This window comes from Lonchura striata, chromosome 3 (assembly GCF_050655825.1).
Source record: "Lonchura striata isolate lonStrDom1 chromosome 3, ASM5065582v1, whole genome shotgun sequence".
Taxonomy (NCBI): Eukaryota; Metazoa; Chordata; class Aves; order Passeriformes; family Estrildidae; genus Lonchura; species Lonchura striata.
The window spans coordinates 92,758,728-92,786,118 of NC_140705.1; the positions used below are offsets into that span (position 1 = coordinate 92,758,728).

The window sequence follows — 27,391 nt, forward strand, 5'->3', positions numbered from 1 at the left end:
TTTGCAGCATGAAGCTCTTGGTGAACTTGCAAGACATTGGAGAAAAGCATGAAAGCATTTATAGATACAGTAGTATTTTCTGTAATATTATTCGCAACTCCTATTTTTAAATTAAGGTATATTTAGTAATCTTATGTGTGTCATAAATGTAAAAGCTGATTTTTTTTATACCAGTAGAAACAAAATCTGGAAGTATCACTGGGTATTTGTGTGTGATTTGGAAGAAAAGAATCTCCTAAGCATTGCGTGCAAATCAATTTTTATACATTCATCTTTACTAAAATAAGGATTATATTGCAAGTGGGCTACATTACTCAAATAATTTCTGATAGCTGAATCACCACAAGTAATACTTTAACATGAGAATAGGTTTAAATAGCATCTGAAGAACCCTGGCCTGATTTTGTAGATCTATTGATCTTTTTTTTCAGTAATCTGCAAACAAAAGGCCATATTGACTTTCTTTAGTCTTGGCTCTTGTGGCAACCTCTGTTCTGATCCTCTCCCCCATCTTTTGAAAGTATTTTGAAAGTAAAGTATTCCTGTTTTTCTTTTAACCACAGTCTCCTTGTTATTTTTTATCTGTAGTGTGCTTGTGTGAATGCTTCCTGCATAAGTACTTTCCACTGAATTTTGAGTTATTTATTATACATCCCCATGGCAATAGTCTGTTAATTTTTCTTGGTACAGAGAAAAGGATCCTATTTAGGGCAAGCAGGTCGAGCATTGGCGGGGAGTGATTGTGCTGAGTAACTGCATTTCAGTTTTGTATGCTTGACAAAATGTTGGGAGAGAATTCAAAAATCTATTTTAAATGAGCCCCAGACCTCAAGATAGCAATTTAGCTTTTATTCCTGTGTCTGATATGAGTCCTGATTCTCTGAATAAGTCTGAACTACTTAAGAAGTACAATGGTAGAAGTCAAACTTCTGTTAAAAATATCAAATGAGATTAAATTAGGTGAAATTTCCCTTGCAAGTTGTTTTACACTTCATAGATGTCCATAGATGTATTTGGAGTTAGAGCTGACTAGAGTAGGGATTTTTCTGCCAGGAGAAAAGAAAATAATCTTTTCAAACCTTTCCTACAGTAACAGTAAAACAAAAAAAATTCAAGTGCACCTGAATGGTGAGCATACATGATACTGACAGGCAGGCCTTAGTGGGAAAGCAGAATAAGATACAGTGAAGAACAACAACGACAAAAAAAATCATTGTTTACAAATTTTCTGGACTGTCTATTATGGTATGATCTTTTCACAGCACAGAAATGAATGCTGCTTAAGAAGCATCCCTTGCATGCTTTGTCCTCTCACTGAAAGCCTAATGTCCTGCACTCTAAGCTTACTGAAATGCTGACTTCTTCCTCCTTTTTCCTCCTTTTTAGAGAAACTTCTGTTGGATTCAAGAGAAACATAGCAAGTCAGGATGTTATTTCAAGAGGGAGGCATTCTAGATCTCTGGGATGTGATGGGGACTATGGGGACTGAGGTAGGTTTTCCTGCAGTGAAGTAGTGCAGAGGCTCTCAGATGAACATCATGAACCTCTGGGAGGTTTCAATGTTTTCCACCTTTTTGACTGCAGAAGACTTAGTTTCCCTTCCAACAGTGCCTTTAAACGGACTTTTTATCCCCCTGAATCACACAGTATTTTATAATTAATGGATAAAAATAGGTGAACAGCTACAACAAAGCCCACTCAGGATCTTTTTAAATGCCCTTTTTTAGGATTATTGACTTCTGCAGGGCTGAAATCGATAGAAAATACAGTCTTGATTTCCTCAGTGCACAAACCCATGGAAATCTATAACTTCTAGGGAGAGAAAATCAAAGTTCATAGGTTCAGCAGCTGTGAGAAGACTCATCAGTTCCAGAGCTGAGCATGCAAGTTGTCAAAACAGTTTGGTATTAAACAAAAGTGCACTTTTTGAAATATTTTTGTTTGGCTTATTTGTGCAATAATTGCACTGGCTAATCCTTATTTAACTGCAGGAAGGAAGGGAAATAATTCCTCCCTGTAAATGAATATAAAACACTAAAAAGCACCTGCAGGAGTATATGGATGTATCCCTAATGGATTACTTCATGAACAATGCAAAAAATACAGCAAAATGCCCATGTGGTGGTAACTGGTGGTTCCTTTTTGCATTTCACTAGGAAAAGGAATGCCTGAGGCTAAGAGACTTAAGATCCATATCCAAGGAAAGGACAATACAGAAAATTAGAGAGATTGCCTTGAAATAGTTTCATACCTAATTCTGTTATGTCTATCCTTTTATATATGTTTGACTTCAGTTCAATAATCAAATTGAAGTTAGCAGGCTGCAATGAATATGATTATATTGAAAAGGGAAATGTAGCATATTTTTGAGTACAACCTTTGATTTAACTGTGGAACTCTCAGACACACCAAACTATTGACATCATGAACATAATATTTATGAAAGAATAAAGTAAGTCTTTATATTGGATATCCATAGCTGCTCTAATTGGCCAGTACTTGTGGAAGGATTTCAAGCAGGTATTTCCTGGAGATGAAGTTTGGGAGCACATTGTTCTTCATATTTTACTTTGTTGATGTTGCCCTGAAGGCCAACTGTAGGTGCTGGTTTGCCCAGCCAAATGGCAGATCTTATTACCATTTACAAATACGTAATTTGGAAATTATTTTTCAGTGTTTTTTTTTTTTTTTTCTTATTTCTCAAACACCTTCTGATGTGTGAGGGTGGAATAACATGTCTGGAAAGCCTATGTGGTCTCTGTTCTTAGATGTATTGAAAAAGTGCTAAGAGGAGACCATGAGCTATACAAGGTAGCTATAATTCATTGTTAAATAAGAATGCTATGAAAAAATCTTAAAAAATATTTTCTTGTCAGAAGCTTACCTGCTTGTGACATTTATCTTCATGCTTAATATTTGTTACTTAGGTATAACAGGACAAATCTCAAATGTTTCCAGTAGTCCCAAACTAATATCTTTAAAAAATTACTTCAGTATTAGAACTTGCATTTATCCAGTACCCAGTTGCACAGTGGTTATATAAAGCACTGCCAAAACACATCTTCTATAATTCTGAAATTTGTCCAAATTATTTTTTATTCATCTTCATAACACTTTCAGCTAATTTTTAAATGTAATCTTTCAATGATTCTGTCACGCAGTTGTCTAACAAGTTGCTCATGGCATAATGAAGATTATTCTTAGACAGTAAAAGACAGAACAAAGATGTTCTGGGAAGCTGATTCTGGAATAGTATTTTGGAAACATAGCAGAGGGGGCATGAGAAAGAATTGTGCATAATGGGATATTGTGGGATTGAAGGTGAGGAACATTCAAGTGTGTTCCTAAGCTTGTTAGCACAGGTAAAGGAGGGATTTTAGCAGCACTGGAAAGATGAAAGTGAAAGCAGCATTAATGGACTTGTGGATTCAATGCAGAAGGGGAAGTGAAAACCAAAGATCATGGAAAGGTTTGGTTTGAATGGGATCATCAAAGACCATCTAGTCCAAACCCCCTGCAATGAACAGGGTTACCTTCAACTAGATCAGGTTGCTCAGAGTCCCACCCAGCCTTACCTTGAATGGAACCATGGGGCATCTACAGCCTCTCTGGGCAGCCTGTTCCAGTGTTTGACCACCCTGTTCATGGAATATTTCTTCTTTATGTCTATTCTGAATCTACCCTCTTTTAGTTGAAAACCCCTTGTCCTGTTGCTGTAGGCCCTATTAAAATGTTGGTCACCATCCTGTAAGACCTCTTTAAGTACTGAAAGGTCTCAATAAGGTGCCCATAGAGCCTTCTTGTCTCCAGGGTGAACAACTCTCTCAGTCTTTCTTCTAAGGAGAGGTGTTCCATCCTCCTGATCATGTCTGTGTCCCTCCTCTGGACTTGCTTGAGTAGGTTCCCATCTTTCCTGTGCTGAAGACCCCAGAACTGAACACAGGTTTCAGCAGACCAAAGCAGAGAGGCAGAACCACCTCCCCCACCCTGCTGCTCATGACTTCTTTTGTGCAGCCCAGGATACAGCTGTTTTTCTGAGCTGTGGATGCACACTGATGGATTGTGTCTAGCTTTTCATCCACCAGTCCCCTCAAGTCTTTCCCCGAGGATCTGCTTTCAACTCCTTCATCTTCTCAGCCTGGATGGGTAAAAGGGGTAGTCTTGTAAATAAGCAATCAGAAAAATCTTCAGATTTTTTTTTTTTTTTTTTTTTGGAACTAATTCACTTGTAACCTAAACTGCTATCAAAACTCAGACGTGCACAGAAATGCGGAACACTTGAAGCAGCATGAAACTTGTAAACACCAAATATTTTCCTTATGCCTGTTTGCATTCCTAGCACACTTCTGCCTGCTGGTTCTATTTTCATTTGGTAGGAATACCAAATGAAGCATTACTGTACTTGCAGCTCTGTGAAATGCTCTGTGTTCATTTGTGGTGCTGCATTAAGCTATAAAGGCATTAATGACCAATATGATATGAACAGGGGATGATGTAATTAAACATAGGCTTAAAGAGACAGATCATTAGTGAAGCCAGGAGATAGGAGGTACAAACTTTAGGGACACATTAACACTATTTATATCTTAGGAGCTACCCCATAGGTGAGAGAGCCCCCAGCCAATCACACTTTTCTCACAGAAATTGGCCCTGCAGGTTTGGAACTGTTCTGGATGGAGTCAGTTCCCTGCATTTGCTGCCAGAAATTCTCTGTACACGCTCCCTGTTTTTCTCTTCCAGGGGGAAGGTTGAGCTGAGAGGGACTTTCTCAGCCATGTGGTTTCCTCTGTTCCCAGGGAATCCATGGCATTCAACATTTTTCTGTCAGGGGCTTATTACTGATGTTTTGGTTGTTGCTGTTTTGTGTTTTAGTGAACTGTTATTTTTTTCACTTATGGCTTCTTACATTCATCTCTCCTTATGGGTAAAAGGGAAGGGGTTAAAAATACAAGGGGAAGTAACTAATTTTAGAGTGTTTACCCCCTAAATTGTCTTAAACTGAGACAAAAGTGTAACTCCAAATTCCCACAAAGACACATTGCGCAACTTGAATTTCTATCTCAAAATGCATTTTGGCTTGCTTGCGTTGCCTGGTCATGTAAATACACCTCAAACTCAGACCAGGATGGAACTCACCAGGCAGGCTGCAGACATGTGAGATTGTCAAGGCCTCTCTTTTGCGGATGTAAATAATAAGGGAATAAGGACCTTTAGATAGGGCTAAGAGCCAGCCCTGGAGCAGGGAGACTCAGGGGGCCAGAGGAGCTGTGAGACTTTGGAAAAAGCTGCTTCAGGGACCAGACTGTTCAGCAAATCTCAGCTGGTGAAACAAGGGGGATGTGGTCCATCCTGTGCTGGATGCTGAAGAGGATCAGTTTTGAGAATGTGAGGTAGATACCCACTTGCCCATGTAGTGTGCCTGTCATCACATTGCATCCTATTGCATCCTATTTCAGCTCTGCTTCTGTGGCCTGAGTAATCCTTTAATGTGGTCAGAGCCAAACACACCTGGAAAGGAAGCAGAGGAGACTCACAACAGTGACTTGTGGTAACCACAGAATGAAGAGAGAAGAAAGGAATTGGCTTGAGGCCAGCATGCTCTAAGGTAGGACACCCCTGCACCCCTGGGCAGCAGGGGTTTGAAATCCAGGGTGGAGAGACCCAAAGGCCAGAGGTCAACTTGAGCAGTTTAAAAGAGGGGCAAGCTAGTTTCTGACCTGGGCAAACACTGGGGACAGACTCATGTGGAAGCAGATGTGCCTGGAATGCCTAAATTCAGAGCTCTAGAAAGTGGGACTGTCTGGAAGGTGAAGACTTCATTTTTGCTTTTTGAATCACAGAATCACTAGGTTTAGAAAAGACTTCTAGGATCATTGAATCCAACTATTAACCTAGCACTGACTACTAAGCCATGTGCCTAAATGGCTCACACCCTATTTGGTTGTAAATTTTCATTGTCCTTGATCCTTCCAGAAGGCAGATGAGGTAAAATTCCTGATAGTTTTTTCTTCCCAACAACAGTTCATTCAGTACCTCTGAAGTGCTTTCAGTTGGCATGGAAACATGATGCTGATGCTCTGACAGGTTATCTGCAGGGCCCAGTGTTTCCAGCAGGACCTGCACTTCTCCTGTCTGTCTCTGCTGATCTGTTGTCTTCAGCTAAATTCTAATTGGAAACTGAGCACAAAATGGGGCAGAGTCAAAGAGAAAGAACCCTTTGAGGTCTTACATAATGAATACAGTAGGCTGTAAAGAAAAAAACAGAGGGTAGTGGAGAAAACCATAATTGAAAACATGAAATGCTATCTGATTTTCCTAGTATAATTTCCTTGGCTCAATCAGTGGCAGATTCTGCCCTGTTTTCATACTTCTATGGCAGTAGCACACTTTGAGCAACATGTGCTTTTTGATGTGCTCATGTGACTGTGGTTATAATAATGCCCACGCTGAGAATGAATGTCTGCCTTTTGCATTAGAGTACATTGGCATATTTATACTTTTTAAGAAAACAAGTTAGCAGTTATTAAGAATTATACTGACATGCTCTTCTTGTATTTATTAGGTCAATTTATTAGACTAGACATATTTTTCAAATCTCATTGTAGAAATATTTGTGAATGCTGGTCTCTGTTACTAATGAAATGACCCCCACACTTATGCGTAAGATAAATGTATTTGTAGGTATTTGCTGTACCTAAGCTCAGGAAAGGAAAATGATATAAAAATTATGGAGAAAGTGTTAATGATTTCTCTTCACTTAGTTGTTCTTTGAGCTGATTCATTCTATTTTTTTCCCTGTGAAATAATAGTGAAGACCTGCTAGAGCAACCCTTTTGTTTTGCTTTGCCTGGTGCCTTTTTCAATGATGTCATTTACCTTCAGCACAATTGTGTGACATTGTTGCCCAAGTATTTCAGCATGATTTTGTTGAAGTACTTTGTCACAGAGGTTCACTTAATGGGAAGACTTGACGGGGGTATCACTCACATCTTTTATTGCACTGAACATTTGACACAAATCCACAAAATTGACAGTCACAGCTTCAAAGTGTCCCACAGTAGCACAAAGAGCCTCTCATTGTGTTGGACTATTGTTTTAACATGTCAGAGTGTATTTGAGAGACAATATGATTGCCTGTGGATAATGGGCTTGGCCTCATTGTGCTGATTAAATAGATGTTTGGTTTGCAGGGAGTTCTGTAGCTCTCTGTTCAGCCTGACCTCCTCTCCTGGCTGCAGTGAACTGGGGCCCATTAGCATTTGTTCTGCTCGTTAGAGGGAGAGGTGATTGCCATTCTGAAAAACTCCAAATAGCCCAGTTAGTATACGAGCTGCTTTTCTTTTCCCTTGGCCTCCACCCACTGCCACTGAATATCCTGAACAAATGCTGGAGACAGTTGGCAGTATTGTAGAATAATTGATCTCTGCATCTGGCACAATCTGTTTGGCACAAGCTGGCACTTCAAGAGTGAGTGTTGCACTTCTATTTGTCCCTTTGTCACCTTTTGTCTTACATAAATATTTGTGTCTTTAGTACTGAGTCTTCCACGTAGTTGGGGGGATGATGCTAAGATGCCATAAGTGGGGTTCAGAATAACCCTGGCATAAAAAGCCCCAAAAAGTTGATCATATATTTTCAGAAAACAGAAAGGGTAAAAGGCCAAATTTTGCTTTACAGCTTGAAGTACATTTCTTAACTCTTTTAGCAAATATTTTTGGTGTTCTTGCTCTTTGGTGGCATGGGGGTCAGTCATGAAAGAGAATTAATATGACCATGCCACAAGTAACAATAGAGACCGACCTTGGTAAATATGAATTAACTTCTTTGGTCACACTGAAGATGTTTCAAACAAGCACTAATAGAATTTATTTATTTATTTATTTAGAATCTCATTATAAATTTGTGCAGTGTGCAGCACCTTAAAATAACTATATTGTTAACATGGCTGGGGCAGTGAGATGGGTCTGAGCTGCCTTAGCCCTTCCTTCTTTGGTTGATCTTCTTCAGGTCATCTCATTCCATGCTTACAGGGCTCAATACATACTGCTGCACACTGCAGTGTTGGTCTCACCTTTTGCAACCCCCGGGTGAAACTCGAAATGAGTAGAGATGTCACAAAAGAACTGTACATCTTAACAAGACATGCTTTGTCTTTTAAGAAGGAAAAAGTGGGCAAAAAGTGGTTTAATGAGATGAGACGCAGTTGGATAATCTGATGTTTTGTAACTATTCTAATTGTCTTCCTGCTGCTAAGCAAAGTGTCCTCTCAGACCCTGTGTTCTTTCATTTGGAGAGACTTGAGTAATTTCATTGAAAATAGAGGTCATATCCTCAGTCTGTATATATTATAATTATTTGTTGTGTTTGTTTTCTGACCTGGGAGCACATCCTACATTGTCTCACAAACTTGTTGTATATATGGAAATAGATAAAAGCAACTTAGTGGGAAGAGATGGTTTCCATAGGTAATGAGGTGAATGTGCTCAGCTTCTGTTAAAATCTCCAGAATTATCTCCACCACAACATTATTCACTCCAGTGTCTGTTCTCAAGCACCAGACCTCCTGCTTTAGCAATGTGTTAATGCTTTATCAATCTTTGAAGCTTAAAAGTTTTAGACATAATGCTGAAAACATCTTCAGCTAAGAGGTGAACCAGAAACTTTGATATTCTGGTCTATCATCCAGGTAGAGAAGATATACTCCCTATAATCCCTGCAAGTTAAGAGAAACTGGTATTCCTTGATAAGAAATTAATATTTTCTTTAAAGAAAAATAAAAATAGGGTGAATACAGAGCTCAGAGATAAGAAGTGAATTACTGTATTTTTGCTGCAGTGCAGCTGTGAAGAATGAGTTGTGTACTGAAGCAGTGAATAAGTGAGAACAGTTAATATTGCCTCCTTCAGTAACTTTTTAGCTGCATGTCCTTCACTGTATTTTCCATATTTCATTGTTTGAATAGCAATGCCTTTACCACAAATGGCTGAAAGCAAACCAATAAATGAAAGCATTCTGGGAACTGATAGTTCCTCTAGTCTTGCAATAGCCCCATTAATTATTGTTTGGATAGCCAATGCTGCATTTCATTGCATAGTGATGCTCTTTCCTTCTGCATCTCAAAGTGGGACTTTTTAAAAGTATGTCGAGAAATAAAAGTTCTGCCTTGTTTTCTTTCTACCTCTTTTCCTTAAATGCTTTTTAAAAGTTCTTTGGAGAGAAGGGGATGAAAGCCCATGATTTCTTGGAGAGGTAGCATGCCTTTTGAGTTTTGATCTGTGTTAGTGGTTTTAACCCTTAGGTCTTCTAGCTGTCCATTTAGCTTAGAATAAGAAATGATGGCTTAGATCTGTATGGCACATCTCATCAGGGCATTTGCTACAGCAAAGCTGTTCTTTCTCTGCAATTCAGTTCCGGTCTTTTTGGTGTTAGCTGGGCAATGATGTGACAATAGGGTGATGTTTGCTGTTCATTTTTAGCTGTGTTACTTAGCTTAGGATGACAGGTCCTTCTGCTGTCCCAACTAATTGTAGACATCAGAAAATATGGTGTGATATCTAGGAGGAAGAGAGAGATCTGACTTCTGGCCCAGTTGTACAATTTATGCACAGGTTCAGTTCTGCAGTTACAACTCTTTCATTTATTTGCATCACCTGAGTAAAGTGTGCTGTAAAGCAGAATGTTGTTGATGACTTAGAGTGAACTTTTGGACTTTTCCATGACTATAAAACTACTGAAGTGCCAGACTGCAGCCTGAGGCTTGAATAAAGGCTGGGTTTTGTTTCCCTGAGGAAGTCACTGAATCTCTCCTTGCTTCAGTGGGTGAGAATTAATTCACTCGTGTTTCAAAAATGCTTTGAGATTGTCACCTGGATGGAGTCATAGCAGTGCAGAGTGTGAACAGTGCACCACAGGATGGCTCAGCAAACCAGGGAAGCACTGAGGCATGTACAGAGCTGAACAATATCCAGGTATTGCTCAATCACATTTATGCCCTGAGGGATTGGAGTGCTGAAGTGTAAATGTGGGATCTTTCCTTTGGAACACATGGAACAAAATGAATAATTTGTTTACTTGCAAGCTGCTGTCTCTTTGATAGTCTTCATACCCACAATTTCAATGTTGAAGTGAAATGTAGTGTTACATTATCTGCATGTGGCTCCTGACTTTTTTTTTTTTTTTTTTTTTTTTTTTGAGAAATAGAGTAAAAATAAATTGTGCTTAACATATTGTTTGCAAAGTAAGCATCCTGGGTTAAAATTCTGAGAGGACATCTTGCTTGAATAGGAAAATATACAAATACAATTGCATATTATTCCTTCTCATGCCCACTGCTATGCTTGTATAAATAGCACAGATCTGTTGATTCCTGCCATTTGTGGTTTGTTTAAAAGAATGATGTCAAATGTCAAAGTTTTTCTAAATGTCCTCTCTTTTAAGGCCTATATGTTCATAATTGTTTTTTAACTAGGATTTTCTTTCATGACCTGAAAAGAAATATTAAATCCAGAACATTTCTGTTATTTATGGCAAGATTTAAGCAACTTAAATACATAGTGGGGAAGGAATTAATACTTTGAAAAGAATAGTGCTTAGAAGAATTTTCCTTTTTGCATTAGCAGTAAATTTCTCAGCAGACTTTGGTTTACTCAGGTTTTTGATTTTTTTTTTTCAGCAAATTCTTTTAAATATTTGCTCTCTTGATTGTTGGTGAATATTCAGCGTTTGAGCTCTGTACCTACAGACTATTGATCAGAAGCATTTTATAATACTTTTCCTGTTCCTTGATTAGACAAACATGTAAGCACTCTGGCTCAAATAACTGTGTGGGTGAAGCTGAAGCTTGGTTGCTAGGAACACTTGAGTTTTTAAAATTTTTCCAAAGCCTTCGGTCAGAAAAACAAGATCACTCAAACATTTTCTGAGAACCAAACAAAAGGGCTCAAGAGGGGCTGAAAAAGAACTTAAAATAGCCAAAGAAATAGTGGTGGATATTTTTCCAGCATTTTCCTTGTTGTATTCAGACTAGAGAATAAGTTCACAGATTATGTAGATTCAATTTATCACATCACTAAATTGCAGTAGCATTAAAAGTGATTGCTTGGACTGGGAGAACCATTTGACCCTTATCTTTTACCTGTGACCCACAAAATTTCCCTGGGTTTCATCCCCCCAGTGCCAGTGGGGATTTGGGCAGTGTATTCTCTGTGACTGCAGCTAATTGGTGTCTGGGTGCTCTAGGCAGCCACTGACAGACACCTGCAAAAAGAAGGATATGGTCTCCCTTTCCAACCCAGCCACTGCGATCCCTGCCATGCTAGGGGCTGGGAATGAGGAATAGAAGGAAACTATTAACTAGAGGAAGAAATGCTGTACCATTCCCGGGCTGTGAAAGACCCTAGTGAAAGCTAAAGATCATTAGAGCTGTAGAAAACACTGTTCAAACTCTGATCTGCGTCCTTTGAACTCGCCAGCTTTTTCTCACAAGCTCCCCGTCGCTCCTGCAGGGTGTCAGGGAGAAGAGCAGGAATTGTGCTTTTCATCCATCAGGCTGTTGGGAAATGCCAAGCTGTCAGGCTCTGGTGCTGGGAGCCAGCAGAGCCACCGGAGCCAGGGAGTGCGAGACGGTGTCTCCTCACTCTGTGGCACTGCTCTCCACACGGCCTCAGCCACACCACGCATCAGCTGGGGCTCCAAAGGGCACGGCAGCAGAAGGGGGGATGCCAATAAAATACCTCTCACATTCAGTGGTGCAGCAGGGAATGTCGGAGGGAAAGTCACCCTAGCCCAGGTTTTATGTATTTAACTATTTCTAGGCACGTGCTGCTTGTGTCTTCAGGGTTCATGAAGTGGTTTGTATTGGGACTGATGGAAACTGAGTTATTTACTGTATTTAATGCAGATATGCATGAACCCTTTCAAATCTGTGAGAGTGTTTGTTCTTACACCCTGTTAAATACTGAGGTTTGCATAATATGTGATCTTCTTCAAGATCTTCCCTTTCACAGGGAAGTGAAAACAAAGATTTGGTCAAACTAAAATGAGAATTTTGCTCCTGAAACTGGTAGGCCCAGGACTCTCAAGGTATTGGTTAATCACCCTGATTGGGCTACTCAAAAATTAAAAACAGGTAAATCACAAATTATTTGCAAATAAAAGAGTTTTCTAAATTAAAATCTTAATGCAAGCAGCCCAGATGACCAATATGACTCTCCTTTTGTTGCTTTCCATGTAGTGAGTTTCTTTGTTGGCAGGCCTGATCATTTTTGGGACTATTTTGAAAGTACCTACTCATGTGAACTCTCTTAAAAGAAAGGAATACTGTGCTGCCAGTTCCCTGTAGTGAACAGAGAGCAAGAAGGCTGATAGAGCTGGACAAAGTGAGCTGCCCTGCAGAATAACAAGGAGATGGGCAGATTCCTTTTTGTCCACTTGATTCACTGCCACCCTGGCTTCTTTTCATTTGTTCAGCTGCATTTGCTTTCCAGCACGTCCGTGCTGCAGCCATCTCTCACCTCTGTTTGTTTGCCAATATAAGGTGTGTGTACATGACATTCCTCTTGCTCAAACTGAGAGTAGCACTGAAAACTTTGCTTTTGTGTAGCAGAATATACAGGGTGCTTTGAAGGCCCTTCGGCGAGACAAATGCAGTGATGGACAACTTCAAGGCACACAGAGCACTCGAGGACACAGGTTGAAATTCTGCTCTTGGCCTCGAGCTTTGCTTTTACAAGTTCTTGTCAGCTGTTTTTTTTGCTGCCTCCCAGTTTTGAAGTTGCTGATCTAAAATGATCTAATATGATGTTCTCTCTGTAGTGGCAAAAATCACCAGACTTACCACAGAGAAAGAAGCATGGAGAAAAGTAAAAACACCAAGAAAACCCCCCAAACCAAAACCACAGAACCCAACCAACAAATCAAACAAAACCCCAAATCTCTGAGATTTTGGTGTTCCCCCAAAATGTCACTTGTGGAGCTGGTTCAGTCCTGAAAAAGATGGCCAGTTCTGGCTCACTGGGATGGGGAAGGGCCTTCTCCAGTGGCCCACCTGTGAGAAGGGTTGCAAGTAGAGGTCAATCAGTTCTGTGAAATGAAGGCCAAGTTATTTTAAACCTGGCAGCAGCAAGCATCAACAAAGTTAATGGGAGCTTTGGAAAGGGCTTTTATAGGAATGTGAGAGTGATTATTTTCCCTTTGACTTGTAAATAAGCTTGCACAGTCCTCTGACTTACAACACAGCTATTCCTGGTTCTCACTTGTTACATCTCATTATACCTTGTACCTTATATTACATTTCTTGAACTTTTAACCTTTTTAAGAATGTAAATAATGTGCTTCTGGCAAGCATTTGTGTATCATTATCGCCATATTGCAAAGTAAGCTCATTTCTCATCTTCTCATTGTTTCTTCAAATAATTTTTTTTCCTATGAAATAAGAATATTAGGCTAAATTCCTAAAGGATGTAACCTAGATTCTGAGGGCACAAATTTATCTGCTGTTTGTCTATTCAAAGCTCTAATCCAAAATATAAATACTCATCTGCTGGTTATTTGCATGCATGAAAGATGGTGGATGTATACACAAAGTTTTTTTTTTTTTCTTTTGCTTTCCCTGCATGTGCTGGGGAAGAGTTCTGAATTACCATGCAGGAGAAAAGGAATGATTTTGTGTCAGCAAGAACAATAACAGCTGGAACAACCTTAATTCATTTAGAAAACTTATACACTGATTTCATATATTGTTTATATATTATACACTGCTTTTCTATATTACTTACATAATAAATAGCATGAGAGCACAAGGACTGTCAGGTTATAATGTAAAAGGCATAGCAGTAATGTATGTTAAAATCTGGTTATTAGAGATGCCTCTGCCTGAATTAAGGTGCAAACAAAAACAATAGCTTTTGGATTTTACTTAACAGTAAATATGAGGTGGAGAGAGAAAGAGAGAGACAGAAAGGTTCCCATCAGGTGGCTTAGTTCACAGTCCAAATTCCAGGAATCCAGAGGCATATTCAGGAGGGTGGGCTTCAGTGGTTGCAGATGAGCAATTGCTTTAAGTCTTTCAACTCTATAGCGTGGGGACGAAACAAAATCGAAGTGGGATTTACAACCTCTTCTGTTCCAGTCATTACCTTTGTTTTGATATCTCAGCTTCTAAGAGAGGTGACCTTTGCAAATGAAGAAATAAGGCACATACACAAGAGGAGAGACAGTAAAAGATTTATGGTGGTACATGTCTTTTCAAAACTTTAAAGGTTTCTTCATTCATTATCTTCTCAAGTTTCTTCTTCCAAGGGACACACAGTTAAAGTGGGGCTTGTTTCTCTTTAAAATTAATAACAGCTGGAGACTGCATGGTGAAATACATGTTTGCAATAAGATAACTATACCAAAGGAGCTCATTGAGGCAGTGCTTGTGTCACATGTGAAAACCACATTGTAACTGGCAAGTAAGACCTTTTGTACAAAGCATAAGAGTTGTTATTTTAAAACAAAATAAGTAAAGAGGGGAAAAAAGTAGCTGAGGGTATTGTGTAACTGGTGCAATAGAGAAATTCTTGGGGAGTACTGAGTCTGCATGACAACATTTGCACAATAACCATAGTGTCTCATTCTACGTGTGAGAGGCCTTGGTTATTCTATGTGAGAAAGGTCTTGAGCACTTGGATGAAGTTTTTGCATTGGCCATTTGATTTGGTGTCCACACTCCTAAATATTCCTATTTCTGGATGTTGTGGACTCAACAGACTGTTTCTGACTCAGCTCTGTTGGTGTTAGACTTGACAGACTTGGCACAGAGAGGCAACCTGGGGTTAGTGGAAATTCAAACTGAGATGTTTGTGGGATATCTTAAAAATATATATTCTGAAAGAGAAACAACACAACGTGCTGTTCCAGGTCTGAGTGTTTGTGTTCTTTGTGATTTAGATTCTGTGTGATAATGGACTGGAAGTGGGCAGTATTATTTCTAATGAGATATCAGTCCTAAAATGCTGTGTGCATTAGTGGAAAGAAGTGGTATCCAGCTAATGAGCACTGCTGATGTTTTTTTATCTCATTAAGCCTTGATTAAGTAACATGCATGTTACTTCATAAATAGTAATTTCTGTTTGACCCCACATATGGCTGGCTGGGGCAATACAGGAAATTTGATTTACTTAACCCCTTTTTCTCCCATCTTTTTTTCCCCCACAGAGCCACATGTTGTTCTCCAGCATTTCCATGTTCTCCAGAATATGAGTGGTCCTCTCCTCTCCCATGTAGTTTCATGCCCTTTTGATGAGATTTGTGAATGTACCTCAAGCTATTCACTATCCACCAATTCCTCCATCTGCCAGGAATTTTTTCTGCCTGTTCCTGGATATCATTTCTCTCTTCAAAGGCCTCTCTGTGTGTCCAATGATAATATATATACATTTCTCCACAATGGTGTGCTTTTATAGTGGGATAAGCAATTCCAAATGGCTGTTTTGTGTCAAAATTCCAGCTGGAATCAGTTGATCCTTCCCTTGACATAGATGAAGTTAATGTATTGTTTTCTCAACTGCAGTTGACCTCAGCCAGCTTTGTTAAGATGATACCTATATAGCTGTTTCTCTTACTGAATGTTCTAGCTAAATCAGGTTTGTTGTTATGCTATCAAACAGTCAACCCTTTCTTTGGCAGTGGAAATATAATCTTTGACAGTAGAAGAACTCCATCAGGTGAAGTGAGGGTGGCAAAGCTAGAAGCTTGTGTTCCTAAGGAGGGAGTAGAAAGTATCCCACTGGATTGTGTGTGTTGAAGGTTGGATGGCTTGGGGTATATATTTCTTCCCTTTTCTCTCCCCACCACCCTCAAACTGAATCTGGTTTCAGGAAAGTTTTCTTGTCAATTCTGTTTCTACATATATTTGTTCAGGTATCCTGACAGGTGTTATGCATGAAGACAGAGTTTATATGGATGACTCTGGAGAAGCTACATACCAAGAGCCTTTAGCAGACACTTGCCTGTCATCTCTATTATCTCTCAAAAATGTTCAAGAAAGTATCATCTGTGTCTGGATCTGTTTAAATTTCTTAAACACAATTTTGCCCTCTTTTTGTGAGAAATTAATTATTTTGGTTTTCATCTCTACAGTAGCTTGCAATTTGCTAATCTCTGGTTAGAACAGTAAAATGCTGTGGTAGTACTCTTCATGTTTACAAAAATAATAATGATTCATAGGGAGAATAAAACCCTCAAAACCCCCAAACCAACAATACTTTACCATATTAAGCAAATACAAAATAGAAATATTTGGATTAGGGGAACATAAAATAAGATGTTTGCATAATGTAATTGTTAATGGTAATTTTTTATCACAGAAAGTCCTTGTTGTTTCTATTAAAAAATCACATAAAAGATATAGAAAATATAGCAGAAAGCATGTGTTTAAATTCTTGCCTAATGCCTGCATATATTATAACCATTACTTAAAATGTCATTTTTAAACAAATCAATTCATTTGGAGTTCACTTGACTTCTGTTATATGCTAAGAAGCCAGTTTTAGAAAATGTAACTATTTTGCATAGTGCAGATTCTTACCTAAGGAAAAAAAAAAAGTAAAAAATCTCCTGCTGGTGATGTAAAGAATGTAAGAGCTGGCAGGTGGCTTACAGATATCATTCTGAAATATCTTATCCTGCCAAAAAACAATGATGTGTTTAATTAGCACTTCGCAGATGGTGTGCAAAATGATCTTCACTTAGGACAGTCCTTCCTCCCCTCTTTTTTTTTTGATAGAATATTTTTGAGAGTTGATTTTGAAAACATGGCTTGTGGTGCTGCTCAGGATACACCCAGAGATAACTGGGGATGTGTTCTCCATCTGGCTCTGTGTGGGAATAGCCCTTTGAGGCCCTGGTCCATGTGCAAAGTGTGTTGACATAACCCAAGTAAGATTAACAAATATTTAGATCATGTTAGACTAATACAGGAGTTGCTGACTTGTAAAGAGAGGAGGTCAAGGCTAGGAATTGGAATAATTTCACTTTGATTCCCCTGAATTCAGTGAATTGTCAGATATTTCTAAGCATGCAATGCATCTGTAGTCCAAATGTTCCTTTCAGCACAAATGTTCATACCTACACTTTCCTACTGGACTTAATTTTAATTTGTGCATTTTTTAGTGTTTTTTCACTCAGGTATTGGCAAAAGCAACAAGCAAAGAAGAGACTTCAATGACCTCTTGTAACAATGCTGCTGCTGCTCGAGGCCACAGGTGAGCACATGCAGCTGCTTTAGAGACTGTGAGGAAAGAGGAAATTGGTGGTTTGTTATCTCAGTATCTGATTTTGTTCAGTTATATTGCTGCTGGCTGAGGAGAATACACAATTTCCAGTGAAGGTGTCATAAGGAACAGAGGGAAGACAAATGGAAAGACTACTTCCAAAAACCGCAGCAAATAAATGATGGTGGGAAAGATCATAAACCAAATTAAGACTGAAAACAGTCTTTCAATAGTTAATGGAAGATTTTGGGGAAGAGGTAATGAAATACCTTAAAAGTGAAGGAGGAAAATGAGTTTGTGACTTTTGTGAGAGAGGATGGAGTCCATAGAGGAATGCAAAGTAAAAAAGCCACTATAGTTAAAGGGATTGGATAGGAATAGGATACCTCCTGCCATGTGTGAAATGGCTATGAACATTTATTTTTATTTTTAAAAGCTAAATTAAATTATATAACAGTGAGCAAGATGGAAGTGGGAGTCTAAAAGTGAATTTTAGCAGCATGATAGTAGACAGATAGGAATGTTTTTTACTAAAAAGTTATTCACAAGGTAGCTCTACAGAACCTGGACCTGCACTCAGAATTGAAGATGAGGCAGGGTTTTATCATCCTAAACAACAAGCAAAATGTGAGTTATAATGATGAGAAAGGGTCTATGAGAAGGAGGGATTTGGAATTCTTTTTAGGTTTACTTGTGCTTCCCTTCATGGCAAAGAAACACTGAGGTGTTGGTCAAGATATGGATTTCCCAGGAGACAAATATGTGATATACACATGTCCTTGGGGTGATGGCAAGGTGAAGATATCTGCATTTCTTATCTCATGTTACCCTGGGCTGTCCTGGAGGTGGAAACCCCTTTCAAAACAAAAAGGAGTTAGATAGGTTTGCTCAGGGATAATCTGAGTAAACAGAATGAGAAAATAAAATCACAGAAACCAGAAAAGCTGATATAATGCTAAAACACATGAAAGGGGCAGAGTGACTTTTATACACACAGTGATAGAACAAGGGGGTATGGTTTTGAGGGTAGGAAAGCACTGGAACAGATTGCCCAGAGAAGCTGTGGATACTCCATCCCTGGAAGTGTTCAAAGCCAGGCTGGATGGAGCTTTGAGCAATCTGGATCCCAGAAGGCCCACCTGATTAATTTGTGGTCTGATTAAAAAAAAATGCCTACATACAACAGCAGGAAAGCAGTCCATACCCATGGCAACATGGGATTTAATTCAAGGGAAAGGAGAGGTTTTCTTAATGAGCTTAATGCTGAAAGGATAAACCTATAGCAGACACCTGACCTTGTTTTATTCCTTCACAGATTCTGAGGAGACAAAATGGGGGTTATGAGGATCATCTGGGCTTGCCAGATTAGAAGATGAAGAAAAGGAGTAGAGAATGTTAATTAGGCAAATAACAGTAGGTGAGGCTAAAGAAGAAATAGTTATCCTGGTGGAGGAGTTGGTGGTGCTGGTGCACAGGGATTAGTGCTATTCCCAGAGAGAGAGCCTGAGAGAACCTTGCTGATATTCAGGTAAGAAGAGCAGTAGTGGGTAAAGCTTTTTTAAACTTTTGGTTGTCTGCTGCTAAATACCTGTATTGTGCTACAGACCTTGAAAATCTGCAGCTGTGTTTGCTCCTCGCGATCCCCTTCTACACCATCCTTATTTTCTATCATTTCAGCAGAACTGAAATTGATTTTGGAAACTTTGAAAAAGTTTTGAAAAGAGAGCTGGATTGAGGCGGATGATGTGACTCAGGTCAGTGTGTGCTTATAGAGGCCCCAGTGCCTGAGCACTACCAGTGGGAAAAAGCTGGCTGATAGCAAAGAGCAGGCCACCCAGACTGGGAGACTTGAAGAACTTTGGGAAGAGCCACCTGAAAAGCTGTGTTGGGACAGCATACATCAGGAGAGGAGGGATAGTTCTTTAGGAAAGTGGGATTCAGATTACAGAGCCTGTTTCCATTAGCAGGTTCAGCAAGCCAGATTCATCCGCTTCCATCCAGCCCAGTGTGCAGTCAGAGGGCTGTGTTTTAATACTCCTTTGTAGCTAGTTATTCCTACTCCCAAGATGAGGTCAACTGGATTTATTGCTTACTGAGAGTGACACAAACACTTGGAGATGGAATAATTCTTTCTTTTTTAATGGCAAAGTCTATTGTGCACAGCTTTTCTGCTGTTATTCCTTGTGAGGATGAATATACTTCAGATGAGTTTGGCATTTAGTGCCATTTTCAGAGAGCTGTCAGAACAGCAGAACCAGAGAGAAATCTTCTCTCATGTATTCTATAATACCTCATGTCATTCCTGTCAATAAAAGTCAGCTCCTCTTCAGCCAGATGGTACCTGCTGCTTATCTTCTCCCTTAAATTCAAAGGGACAGTTTTGGTGATTTCTGGTCTGACTCTAGAACTACATTTAAATGAGATCTGCACTGCTATTTACAATGGATTTACTTTGATTTGTGAGTAGAATTAAAGAGGGTCCTGAAAACTGCCAAGGATCTACAGGAAAGGCTTAAATGAATTTGTGTAATACACTCTTGAGATTTACCCAGTGGTTTTTTCCCCCAGAGTCTGTGGTGCATAACTTTAACAGAGTATTAAACCATACACCTCTCAATGTTCCTTGAGTTGCATTAAATATGTTGGGCTACTGCAGCTGAACAGAGGGGGATTTTCTATTTCTACAATTCTAGTCCCTGCTTGCAGGTGATCCATTTAAAGGGGGCTGTCAGTGGCCTCAAGTCAGGATGTAGCTGCTCTGGTTTTCCTTTCCTTTCAGCAGTCCTAACTCCCCTCTGTTTTATTTCATAGTTAATGGAAAGGGATTCCTTTGACTTCTGTGGAGCTTATCTGGATATGAATGGCTGAAAGAGGAAAGTCTTACATACATAAACCATGTTATGCCTGGATCCTTGGGATTTCTTTTGTGTTGTCAAATCTGTCAATCTTTGTGGTTTCTTTTCACCTGGCAAGAGCTACTCCAGGTACCCCTTTTGTGTGTTCTGATGTCATGCCACACATTTCATTATTTGCTCCTGTATTACTTCACTTTTTCTTTGTGCTTCATTATGATGTCCAACACTACCAGTCAGGATTTAAACTTCAAAGAATTAGAGATTTGAGGACAATCATTATGCAGCAAAAGGGAGAAAATTCTCTCCATAAGCCAGATTTTACAAGAAGTCAAGGAATACAGGAATAAAAGGTCAATTGCCAAAAGCAAAACTGAGAGAGACCTTGAAAGAAATATTAATAGGAAATGGCAAAATATTTTTCAGCCTTAGAAACCAAAAAGAGACTAGTTTGCTGTATGATGAAGGAGAGGGAAGCATAATTCAAGCATAGAGTTGAACTGAATGTTTTGTGCTGGGATTGAGCAGTCCTAGGATGGTGACCATTGAGCAAAGGCAAGCAGCTGTGAGGTTATAAAAATAGAAATTACCACTTTCTAGATGAGAACACAAAGAACTTAATCCTATCAAGTCAGGAGACCAGCTAATTTCCAACACACAATGCTGAAAGAGCTGGCACATGAAACTGCAGGACTCTGGCTGAGCATCTTTAATAAACCTTTGGGGAGAATGGATATGACTATGGAATAGCAAATGCAGTACCTCTATTTAGGAAGGGAGCAGAAGTGATGTAGGAAAGGACAAGCCATTAATCTCACCTCAGCTGCATGCAGGGCTTAGATCAAAGTCTGAAGGAAGGACTAATTAAGACACATGAGAAAAAGGGCAATGGGATAAAGAGAGGCATGGCTCTACCATAAGAGCCATAAGATAAGCTAAAGGAAAGTCAGGCATTGCTTTTTTTTTTTTTTTTTTTTTGTCTTAAAGGAAAGTTCTCAAAAATTTGAAAGAGCTTCCAAGCTTCTGCTCTTTGGAGAATATTCTTAAATATCTCTCCTTAGTGGCTCAGAGTTTACAGTGGCTTTGCTCAGCATTTCCCTCCAGACTTCCCTTAAGTTTCCTGCTGAATCAAATGATCTTCAGCAGTCATTTAAAGTATAGTTGTGGTTTCCTCCCTGCACACCAGACACGAAAAGCTGGATATCATGCAGAGCCTTACTTTGATGTTGCAATAATTTACATGATTGTTTCTGCAGTATTTTATCTTTAATGTTCATTACTGATTTGTGCCTACAGATAAATGTTCTTGTTTTGAAAATAAGGGGCAGCATGTACTGACCCCGTCAGAACATCAAAGAGAAATGTAATGGGGTGCAATTTTGCTTCTAAACAAAACCGAAACAATCAACATTTTTAAATGCTTTTAGAGCAATCTTCAATCTACATTGTTATGAACAATCAGTTGGCCTAGTAAACAAAGTGAGGAGATCATTGTTTATGTGAATTTTAGGCAATTTAATTGTAGTATCTTAGAATTACATAGAATATCTTCACGCTTGTGGTACTTTTATGATTCCTGTACGTTGCAGAGAAACACCAGGGAAAGCTGGGTTGTGTCAGGTGAAGTGCTGACTCAGCCTGCTTCCACTCTTCAGTTCAGCTCAGATCTTTTCCACTTTTACTGGAGCATGGGTGAGGGTAGTGGATGTCACATCAAATCAGACCTGACTTTTCTGCTTCTTTAAATTGCTAAACCTGCATGCAACAGTCACCACACACACTGATAGAGATATGCAAAGTGGAAGAACTAAATGCTCTTTGAAAACTGCTGCAATCAGCAATATATGCTTAAAATGTGTTTACTTTAAATGCCACTTTACACTTTTTGCTCTGTAAATGTGATCCCTGCGCATTTTGAGCTACTTAGGATATTGCTTCATCAGAGAATTTTAAGTGCATGATGCTCAGAGCCATTAAAGTTTTTGATCCTGAGGACATCTCTGATTAGCTGACCACCAAGAAACAGAATGGGTGTTGCTTGTAGGTAGGGGAAAATGTCATCAGTGACATTTACTGTCTACCTCATGAAACAGCAAGATTTCCTGGGAGGCTTCCATAAGGATTCAAAGTGATGCTCATAGGTGCTGGGTAGGCCTGGCTTTTAGATCTACCTCCTCTCCCTGGAGATGAAGTTTGTCAGAAAATGTTGGACACCAAGGAACAGGAGCAGAACTAAGGCAATGATCTTTGTGCCCCTTGCTTAAAAAACATTGCCATGAGGGAGAGAGGAACATGAAGTAAATATTGTCTTGTTCTCAGTGGAAGGCTATAGTCATGCAGAAATTAGGTGGTAATTCAAGCTTCCCAATCATGTAGAATCATGGAGAATCTAGTAACAGAATCCTAGCAAGAAGAAAGTTGCAATCTACACATGGTAGGGCATTTTCCCTTTTTTTTGAGCTTCAGCGAACTGGTGGCAAATGTCTTTATTTTTTATTGTCCCTTACAACCTCCTGAAATACATTTCTGCCATTCCTGAACTCAGATTTTGAGTCCCATCTGTCTTGCTGAGAATGTTTCTTGTTATCAGATGCCTGCAGCAAAGCAAAAAGAGAATCTCTCCAATTTAGCCTTTAATAATTTCTGTCCATGCTACATCTTTGTTACATTTCTCCAATCTTTTAGACTCTCTGCTTTTATAGGCCTCATTCTGCTTCTCTCAAGATTGAATTTTGCTGATGAAGTAAAAGAATTAAAAAACAATAGGATATTTGCTTACCTTCCAAAATGAGAATAGGACAGAATCCATACCACTGCATGTTATTTTCCATACCTAGCGCAGCTGACTGTGTACTTCCAATATTAATCTGCTGTTCCTTTTTTTTCCGTTAGGTAGGCATAATTAGAAAATTTGAATCCTGGTAAAGTTAGTACACTCCAATTTACCTGGCCTGTGGAAATGTGTAATCACTCAGTTTGTATTCATTGATTTTTTCATTGTCTTCTTATTAAGGCTTAATTGCATTAACCTCCAAAGTCAATCTCAACACTTTCATTAAATTCAGATGTATGAAGATCTCTGAGACTGATGTAAATTTCAAGTCACTGTTTGCTTGCCACCTTCATTTTTACAGCCCTTTTATTAAGTCTAGACTTTATTGTCTTTTGATGCATGATGTTTTCTAAACCAGACTGAGAGCTAGGTGAAAATTTATGAGTGAATGAACTTCGTAGAATTCTTGCTTCATATGTGAAGCAAGTCTTGCCTTGAGTTAAATTCTGACCAGACTTAAAAAAAAAAAAAAATAGAATAGTAGCTAATTCTGTCTGTCATTACAAGGTACATGCTGATAAACTGAATATTGCCAGCTGGCTTCCAAATTCCTTCTGACTTTAGAGATGTTACTGATTTCAGCAATATGTAAAGAGAAGTATATCAATTGTTTAAGGTGAAAAAGGGATGAAGATACAGAATCACCTTTTGTAGTATTTTGACCCTGGCACCCACAGGGTTGCATGCTCACTTCACTCCCTCTCCCATCCCATCCCTGCAAGATGTGGGAGAGAATAGGGAGATTGAAAGTGAGAAAAACCATTGGACAAGATAAAAAGATTTTATAGGGGGAGGAAAGAGGGGAAAACCCTGAGAAGTAATGTGAGGGCAAGTATTCTATACCTACTGGGTCTATTGTCAAGGGCAGGCTTAAGAAGCAGGTATTTGTGTAGTTCACATCTGCAGCGCTTCTGTCTCCAAGAATCCTCCTGGCATGTCAGAAAACACAGACTAGATTCCTAAACCCAGTGAGCAGTAAAAAATACCATTGCACATTTTGTTTTTAGGTTGTCATTTTCCTTTCTGTGCATCTACTAACTTACTGTAGGCACTAATTCAGGTGTGTATACTTAAAGCATTGAGGCCTCCTCAACAAAACATGTTCTGATTCACTTCATGGAGAACCTAATTAATTAGCTCTTTCTGCACTGCTGTGGGATAGCTGGGAGAAAGTTTGAGGTCTGTAGAATTCAAAATATCCCAAACCTTCATGAAACAATGTTAAAAAGACCCCTGTATCCCACAAACACATGTACTTGACATTCTGGATCTGTAACCAGGCATATGCAGTATGACTTTACAGAAGATCATCAGCTAAAAAATAAATGGGCATTTATTTTTATTAAATTACAGCTTTGTATACAGTCTACAAACCAAATAAGCCATCAAATTTAAGTAGTGAGGGAGATACAAGGATGAAAGTCAACTGGTAATTCCTTGGGTGGTCCAGAATCTCATTGATGTGTCTGCCTGGGTGTGACAATCCACTGGTTTGAGATTCAAGCAAATTTCTCAAATCACTATTGGAAAGACTTTTATTCTCACTGTCTGTCAGAGAGCAACTGACCCTTCCATTCAGGAGACTGGGGACAGTTGTCTTATCATCCATGTTGGCATAACCACATGTGAAATTCTCAGTAAAGTAGGATTTGTTTTTTTAAAAAATGCTCTGTCCATGATTCCTTATGTTACTGATCAGTATTGTGTCATAATCCATCACAGTGAAATCAAGGGTTTTTTGCTAAGATACTGAATGCTCTATCACTTAGAAATCTTAACCCATTGACCTATTGACCACTTGACTGACTGTAAGCCCAGCATCAGTGGAGGAATGGTGACTTGTTGAATCCCCAAAGTCTCAATGGCTATACTAAAACCAAATCACCCAATAGGATGTTCTGAATACAAGTTATGTTATTCCATTCTGAAAACCTTGTTCCACCCTCCTTCAGGTTTCCTAGTGAGTGGATGGTAAAGCCAAAGGACTGCAAATTCAGAGCAGCCCCATGGATTTACAGAACTTGTCAAAGAAATTGAACTAGATTATTTCATGTGCTGTAATGAAAATTCTTCATCTGCTTCATGGCTAACTCAAGAGAGAATGTTTGCTTACTCACAGGCATTAATTCTGTTGAGTTACTATAAATGACACCTGAGGGGGAAGTTTCTATTACTTAGTAATTGAAAGAGGGTAATCAGGAAGCAGCAAGTGAGAAAAGTTTGAGAATTGTCACATTCTTCTAAAAATGGCATAACCTGTTGCCAAAAGACTGATTCCTCAGAGATGAATCACATTCAGAGCTTGCCAGTTTCTCAAAGTTGAAACTATTATTGGCCACATTAACTACATTTAGGAAAAAAAAAAAAAAGGAATGATAATTCAGAACTAGTTAGAAATATTCAGTAAATGTCTACAAAAGCTATTCTGTAATTCTCTTTGATTGTGTGCTTGTCTCCATAATGTAAGAAGTTCAGTGAAGCATAACTCACTCCATAAGCACCCTGCTCATCCCTTGGCACTCCTTAGGGAACAGCAGGGGCCTAAAAGAGTGTAAATAAAAACTCTAGTTGCAGCCCTTCAGTCCAATTTCTCATGGGCTCACACAGCATTACGTGCATTAAGCCCTGTTCTTTACTGAGTCTGTCTTCAAATGGGTTCTGGGACCCAGTCCTTTACAGCAGACAAGAAGGTCAAAAAGTTCCTCAAAAGCAACTGTTAATATTCTGTATTCTGTGGTTCTAAACAATTTGCAAAAATCTGTTCAGGGGCATTGATAGGTTTTCAAAATCATGACAAACTTCCCTGAAGTAAAGGAAAACAAGTTTGCAACATTTAAATACATTAAAGAGAGAGTTTTTGGTAGTTGACCAATCAGTCTGGCATCTGCCCTGGACAAAGGAGTCTGTTACTATTGATTTGAAAGCATTGATAATTTAATGGCAACATAATTAAAGTTTGATAAGACTTACATTAAATATGCACAGTTTTCTCATTAGGAATAAAAGTAACACAAAATCAAATTGTTATACAATCTATGGATGAAGAACAGCTAAGTGGTGTGCCCCAAACCTGACCTGGAAACAGGAAGACATGGCTCCTGTCTGAAATCTTTCCTTTCTTTCTAGGATTAGCTTAGCAAAGGGTGTGTAACAGGTGTGAAGTTTAAAACAGTGCAAGTATCAGGAATATGACAATTGCTGATGATGGGAATAACCTGGTTTGGTTTGGCAAAAAGAGCAAAGAAAGCTGTCTTTTAATGGGGAATTCTTCTGTGGAGGCAATGCCAGTTAGGATGGAGGATTCTCTTCTGGCAAGTGACATTGGGGAAATCTTGAAACTATTGTGGTTTCTCACAACTCAGATGAGAAATGAGGATGATGTTGTGACCATGAGGCACTGGCTGATACCTGAGGAATCATGACACCTTTGGGGCACAGAAGGCTCTTCATCTCTACATTTGGTACCTGTGCTCACTAATGAACTGGAGGGCAAATTAATACTGACCCAGCCAAGTCCAGTCCTGGGAGCAGCTTAGACTTTCAGGATTTGACTTTCAGGGAAACCTTACTGGATTTGGCTGTGCCATCAAATGTCCTCCTCTGGGAGCAATAGATGCAGAATACACCAAATGATGAGCAAAGAGTTGAAATTGTAGGGCTGTTTAGTCAGGCAGGGAGGAAAACACCTAAGTCAGAAGGCTGGGAGCTGAAGGTGACAAACTCAGAGGTGAAATAAAACACATGAACAGAGAATAGAATTAACTTTAGCTTGATATGCATGGTGGTTATCTGAGCACCATCTGGGATTTTAAAAAGGAAGAATGGGATTGCTCCTGAGAGTGCACAAGATAGTCCAAGCAGAATCCATTTCAACAGAGTCCCATGGCTTCCCTTATGCATGAAGCCAGTCACAGACCACAGCATCCTGTCCTGGCACCATGATTTGTGGCAGCAACCTCAGAAAAAACCCAAACAAAACAAAACATAAAAACCAACAAAACAAAAAAAAATTCCACAAACAAACAAAAAAAAAACAACAAACAAACAAAAAAACCCAACAAACCCCGAAACAAACCAAAACTGAAAAAGAAACGAAACAATAAAAGCATCCTATGGTTGTATGGCATTGTACAACTTATACAACAACAGAGATGGGTTGTAGCACACCTTCGTGATTGTCCCAGGAAGGAGAACAAGCTGTAGCATATCAGAAAACATTCAAAATGCACTACATATGAAAAAGAAAGCTTCCACCTCTTGATTAGCCTCAGAAATCTTATCAATGGTGAATTATCAAAAGGTGAAAGTACAGCAAGAGGGCTTGCTTAATTTACATTCTTCTAATGGGTTCAGTTTAGAAGGTTAATATACATATTAATCCCTGCCAGGCAATTGTCCTATCAGAGAGCATTACCAAATGTCAGAGGGGAATGCTTGTGAGAGGAAGGTCA

General features: G+C 39.1%; 1 long non-coding RNA gene across 12 annotated transcripts in view; it reads left to right on the forward strand.

Annotated features, from left to right (window-relative positions):
- LOC146768015 (uncharacterized) overlaps nucleotides 1-27,391 on the forward strand; it is a 264,746-nt gene continuing 237,355 nt past the window's right edge. For all 12 annotated transcript variants that reach the window (XR_014954441.1, XR_014954448.1, XR_014954439.1 and 9 more), the window contains exon 1: nucleotides 1-27,391. This exon is cut by the window's right edge and continues 19,073 nt beyond it. This is a non-coding gene — a long non-coding RNA (uncharacterized LOC146768015).